General features: G+C 41.5%; 1 protein-coding gene and 1 long non-coding RNA gene across 3 annotated transcripts in view; one reads left to right on the top strand and one right to left on the bottom strand.

Annotated features, from left to right (window-relative positions):
• Positions 1-3,995, top strand: part of LOC123348561 — a 13,652-nt gene extending 9,657 nt beyond the window's left edge. The window contains exon 6 of the long non-coding RNA XR_006573215.1: positions 3,832-3,995. This is a non-coding gene — a long non-coding RNA (uncharacterized LOC123348561). The remainder of the gene's footprint in view (positions 1-3,831) is intronic.
• The window catches only part of ARHGAP6 (Rho GTPase activating protein 6), a 507,104-nt gene that overhangs the window by 139,900 nt on the left and 361,204 nt on the right, over positions 1-6,000 (bottom strand). The gene's annotated exons all lie outside the window — the stretch shown is intronic.

Genomic DNA, 6,000 nt, shown 5'->3' with positions numbered 1-6,000 from the left:
TCACACAATTCACTGTGTACAGCCAAGCCCTAAGATACAACCGCATTTGCTCCATTCCCTCAGACAGAGACAAACACCTAAAGGATCTCTATCAAGCATTTTTAAAACTACAATACCCATCTGGGGAAGCGAAGAAACAGATTGACAGAGCCAGAAGGGTACCCAGAAGTCACCTACTACAGGACAAGCCCAACAAAGAAAGTAACAGAACGACACTAGCCATCACCTACAGCCCCCAACTAAAACCTCTCCAGCGCATCATCAAGGATCTACAACCTATCCTGAAGGATGATCCCTGACTCTCACAGATCTTGGGAGACAGGCCAGTCCTCGCTTACAGACAGCTCCCCAACTTGAAGCAAATACTCACCAGCAACTACACACCACACAACAGAAACACTAACCCAGGAACCTATCCTTGCAACAAACCCCATTGCCAACTCTGTTCACATATCTGTTCAAAGGACACCTTCATAGGACCTAACCACATCAGCCACACCATCAGGGGCTCGTTCACCTGCAAATTTACCAGTGTTCTATTTGCCATCACGTGACAGCAATGCCCCTTTGCCACATTCAGAATGAGGTTGATCCTGTGGAATGTCATCCTCACCAGGCTCATGTAGTCCTCCTCTTGGGCCTGGGAGCGGCTCTTGATTAGCCAGTCGTCTAGGTACGGGAATACTTGCACTTGCCGCATCTGCAGGAAGGCTGCCACAACTGACATGCACTTGGTGAACACCCGAGGGGCCACCTAGAGGCCGAAGGGGAGGACCGTAAACTGATAGTGGCTGTTGTTAACCATAAAGCAGAGGAATCGTCTGTGAGATGAGATTATGGACATATGAAAGGACACATCCTTCAAGTCGAGGGTGGCATACCAGTCCCCCGGATCCAAGGATAGAATAATGAAAGCCAGAGAGACCATGCTGAACTTCAACTTCATTAATCTGTTTAGGTTTCACAAGTCTAAAATAGGCCTGAGCCCATCCTTGGCATAAGGAAATACTGGGAGTAGAACCCTCTGCCCCGAACTCCAGAGGAACCTCCTCTAATGTGCTGACTTGTAGGAGTGATTGCACCTCCTGCATTAGAAGTTGCTCATGAGAAGGTTTCCTGAAGAGGAAGGGGGAAGGTGGGTGGGAAGGCGGGAGGGAACAGAACTGGAGAGAATATCCCAATTCTACCGTGCTCAAAACCCATTAGATAGATAATTTCATGGAGGATAGGTCCATCAATGGCTATTAATCAGGATGGGCAGGGATGGTGTCCCTGGCCTCTGTTTGCCAGAAGCTAGGAATGGGCAACAGGGGATGGATGACTTGATGATTACCTGTTCTGTTCATTCCCTCTGGGGCACTACATTAGCCTTTTTCCAATCATCCGGGACCTCCCCCGATCGCCATGAATTTTCAAAGATAATGGCCAATGGCTCTGCAATCACATCCGCCAACTCCTTTATCACCCTCGGATGCAGCGCATCCAGCCTCATGGATTTGTGCTCATCTAGCTTTTCTAAATAGTCCTGAACCACTTCTTGCTCCACGGAGGACTGATCGCCTCCTCCCCATGCTGTGCTGCCCAGTGCAGCAGTCTGGGAGCTTACCTTGTTCATGAAGACAGAGGAAAAAAAGCATTGAGTACATTAGCTTTTTCCACATCCTCTGCCACTAGGATGCCTCCCTCATTCAGTAAGGGGGACACACTTTCCTTGACTTTCTTCTTGTTGCTAACATACCTGAAGAAACCCTTCTTGTTACTCTTAACATCTCTTGCTAGCTGCAACTCCAAGTGTGATTTGGCCTTCCTGATTTCACTCCTGCATGCCTGAGCAATATTTTTATACTCCTCCCTGGTCATTTGTCCAATCTTCCACTTCTTGTAAGCTTCTTTTTTTGTGTTTAAGATCAGCAAGGATTTCACTGTTAAGCCAAGCTGGTCACCTGCCATATTTACTATTCTTTCTATACATCGGGATGGTTTGATCCTGCAACCTCAATAAGGATTCTTTAAAATACAGCCAGCTCCCCGGACTCTTTTGCCCCTCATGTTATTCCTCCAGGGGATATATCACACCCAGCGCTTTCCCCATATCAACAGAGACAGTTATCTCATCATGGCATGTACAGCTCCTCCCCCCTCCAGTTATGAATTACACAAATTAAATTAAAACAAAAACAAGTTTATTAACTACAAGAGGTAGATTTTAAGTGATTATAAGGGATAGCCAACAGATCAAAGCAGATTACCGTAGTAAATAAATAAAAAACGCAAACTGAGCTTAACACACTAGATAGGTACGATATAAATTAGCAAATTCTCACCCTGAGTGATAGACAGGCTGGCAGATACTTAAGACACAAGTAGCCTTGGCTTTCCCAGGTTTTCATACACAGGCTAAAGATCCTTCTAGCCTGGGACCATCACTTCCCACAGTTCAGGCTTTGTTCCTCAGGTGTTTCCTGGTGTGTTGTTGTAGGGAGCCTGAGGTCCCCCCAGAATGTCATTTTCCCCCTTTTATATCTTCTCCCCACTTGCTGAAAAGCTCTTTTGCTGTGACCTGGGTCAAACAGTTCCCATTGTGTAGTGCTATATCTGAGAGGTTTCCATTATATACAGTTCCTGGGGTAATCCTTGTGCTTGTGTGCATTTCCTCAATAAACCATTACCATTGTTTGGCCTTTTTACTGGTGTACCTGAAAGGCTGTTTGTGGGTGTTTTCAACCTCTGGACATGTTTCAGCAACACATTCATAGCCAAATTTCACATACGATGATAGCACATACAATCCAATGAGATATTATTGTCTAGCAGATCAAGACTTTTAGAATGACACATCATAAGGCATACTTTGCATAAGCCATATCCCAATTACTTGACAGTGGCGAATATTGGGGTGTCAGGGTGTTATGCCTATTAAAGGAACTGTGATGGGAAATCCCTTGGTAATGGACAGAAGAACTGACCCAGCAGAATTCAAAAACTGTCTGAGCTGAATGTCTGTATGGCCTGCAGTGAACCACAATAGACTCAAATGTGAGACATGGGCCTTGTGTCTAAACAGAAGCTGCATTTGTTTAAAGAACTTGAATTAGTTATTTAAAGCAATAGAAACCTCTATGTGGTCACATATATCAGTTTACAACCGGTTTACATTCATTTACCTTATATCAAAGCTAGATCATTGTCAGTTTCAAAATAAATTTTAAATTAAATGAAGGCAGTTTGTATGAAACACCAGATCATAGTGCCATAAGACATGCCATACCAGATAAGGCCATTCATCTATCCTGCCAATGGCTGGTGATGTTAATTGGTATTTCAGAGAAAGACAAAGAAATCCCATCGTACATCTAGCAAATTGTGCAATGCTGTACAAGGGGAAGAATATATTTTCCAGGACCTTGTATCTTGGATGAAAATGTAAACAAACTGACAACACAACCTTTGTAACAGATACAGTTAATAACATGCTGTCCTAATATGTTTTAAAAGAAAAAAAATCATCCAATACAGTATACTGCTTCAGAAAGGCAAAAGAAGAGAGTAGTCACAAGTGAGTTGTTTACAAATCTATCTACAGATGATTGACATTCTAACTGCATAGAATGTTTTTGCAATTTATACTTTTTTAAAGTTGTATTAATTCTTTTATTACAAATATGAGAGTTCCACTCTTGTCATGCCTTAGAACCATTTCTAATCACTAGCATTTAAAAAAACAAACCCTAAAACTAAAACAAACAAAAAAGACGCACACACATAACCTATCACTACTGTGTTTATGTATGAAGCTGGTTTTAATTTAGCTCTTTTCCCCTCTTCTTTCAGGATTAAAGAGACCAGGAAATCAGAAAAAAGCAAAAGTATTCTAGGCATTTTCACTTGCTTTCAAGAATCCATAGTTCCACTGCAGTCAATGATGCATGCTTCCATTGACTCTACTTCTTAGTGAATGCTATAGCCCCCCCCAAAAAAAGAAAGAAAAAAGTACAACTAGCAAACAATAAAATATTTAAAAAATATTAAAGTGCTTCTGTGTCTTTTTGTTGAAGCTAGAGCTTAAAAAGACGAGCTCTTAAAACACACATATCAAGAATAATGTAATTATGGGATGTCACTTTCTACAATATATATAAAAAGAATGCAGTGCAGTATAAATTTTAACACCTAGAAAAAATCTACCTCTGTTTTGAAAAAATAAGGTATAGCGCTCCAAGTTTCATAGAATGATCTCGTAAGGGTAACTTATAACTTCAAATAAGATGCAGTTAAAACAGGCGTGTGTATCATATACACAGTAAATGTCCTTTAATGAATTTGAATTGCACTACGTAATTTTATACAGAGAGAATTTGACACACACTACTATGATGCAAACTGCTTAGAATGCAATTATGATAAATGCAGCATGAGGATTGAATCTTTGGAGACTGTTTTCACAGTTTTGTTTTTGCAAATGATTTTAACAACCAAGGCCAGATCACATGCATTCCCTTGAGAATAGTATGCATTTCTGAATTCCTGTTTTCTGGAACAATCAAAACTGGAGGGAAGTAAAATCAGTGGGTTAAAACCACTGGCTTCTCTCACTCTTTTCCACAAGAGACCATGATTCCCACTGTGGTGATCTAAAGCTTAACGTATACATTGAAAATTAATGTAAAAGGGTTAATGATTCTTCAAAAAGCCAATTAAGGTTCCTGCAGTACTGCCAACCCTTGTGATTTTATTGTGAGACTCGTGATATTTGGTGAGTTTTTTTAAGCCACAGCTCCAGGAGGCAATGAGATTTAGCACTCATGGTTGTGGAGAAAAGCTTGAAAATGTGATCCCATCATACCCTTGAGGCTCAGAAATTAGAAGGCAAATTAAAAGAATCCGAAACCAGTTATTTTGTTTTTTAATCTCTTGATTTTTTTAAGCCAATCTTGTGATTTTTGGCACCTGACTTACTACTTTTAAAGGTTTGTGGTTGGCAATGCTGTTTATTACCCTTTAGATATACATAATCACAGGGAGTTTTATATGCTGGTGTTAATCATACTTCACTAATCACACAAGGGCAGATTGTGGTCTGCCCTGTTTGCTAGCACAAGGGAGTAAGGAGACATAGCCCTTATCCCTTACTCCCTTAAATCAGCTACCATTACTGCTGTGCTCAATGCAGAAAGGCAAGAGCTGCTACATTTCCCCACAGAGGTGAATGGGGAGGTTCAGGGGATAGGAGGAGCTCTACCCCCAACATGCCAAGCAGCATAGCTGCTCAGCTGTTCTGATGCATTGGGCAACATATGCTAAGCCAGGTATAGACCCATCCGAATTTACTCCCTCCCCAGAGCAGCAGGAAAGCCAGGAGGAAGATTGCAACTCTGAAAGTTAAAATCACCCACCCAGGCAATTCCTGAGCAGTGCAGCACCACTTGTCCCTTTACTCTAGGCTCGTGGCAAACTGATGACTGAGCTCTAAAGAGAGTGGACAATTAATGGGTAGCATCTGCCCTGACCGAGAGCCAAGAACTCTTTAGTTCTAATCCCAGCCCTGGCTTGGGCAATCTTAACCTCTCTGTGCCTCAGATTCTCAAATGGGGATAAAAACATGTACCCCACAGTATGGGGGAGTTTATGAAGATTAGTTAGTCAGTAACAAATATTTAAAAGTACTTTCTTATTTAATACGACAAATGCCTTACTTAAGTGCTATCCTCTCTCCATCTTGGGGTGGAGGGAGCCGATAATCAAGGTGAAGGTCAAGGTCAATGGAAAGGCCCCTGTTGACGTAAGTGGGACCCAGGCCCACCCAACTTTCCATCCATATTTGATAAAGGTTAGAAATATTTGCCTTTCATGTCCAAATTAATCCTTTGTACTTGCTTTTTTACCTGAAAAATCCCATAACAATTTCAAAATAATAGTAATCACCCTGAAAAAGAGAAGTAGTTAGCTGCAGTTGCCTCAAAACAAGTCCTGTTTTTCCTTATCTGACCAAGTGGACACATG

The sequence above is a fragment of the Mauremys mutica genome, chromosome 1 (genome assembly GCF_020497125.1).
Source record: "Mauremys mutica isolate MM-2020 ecotype Southern chromosome 1, ASM2049712v1, whole genome shotgun sequence".
NCBI classification, from domain to species: Eukaryota; Metazoa; Chordata; order Testudines; family Geoemydidae; genus Mauremys; species Mauremys mutica.
The sequence above is the reverse complement of the archived record's forward strand: the minus strand, read 5'-3'. Positions and strand labels throughout refer to the sequence as shown.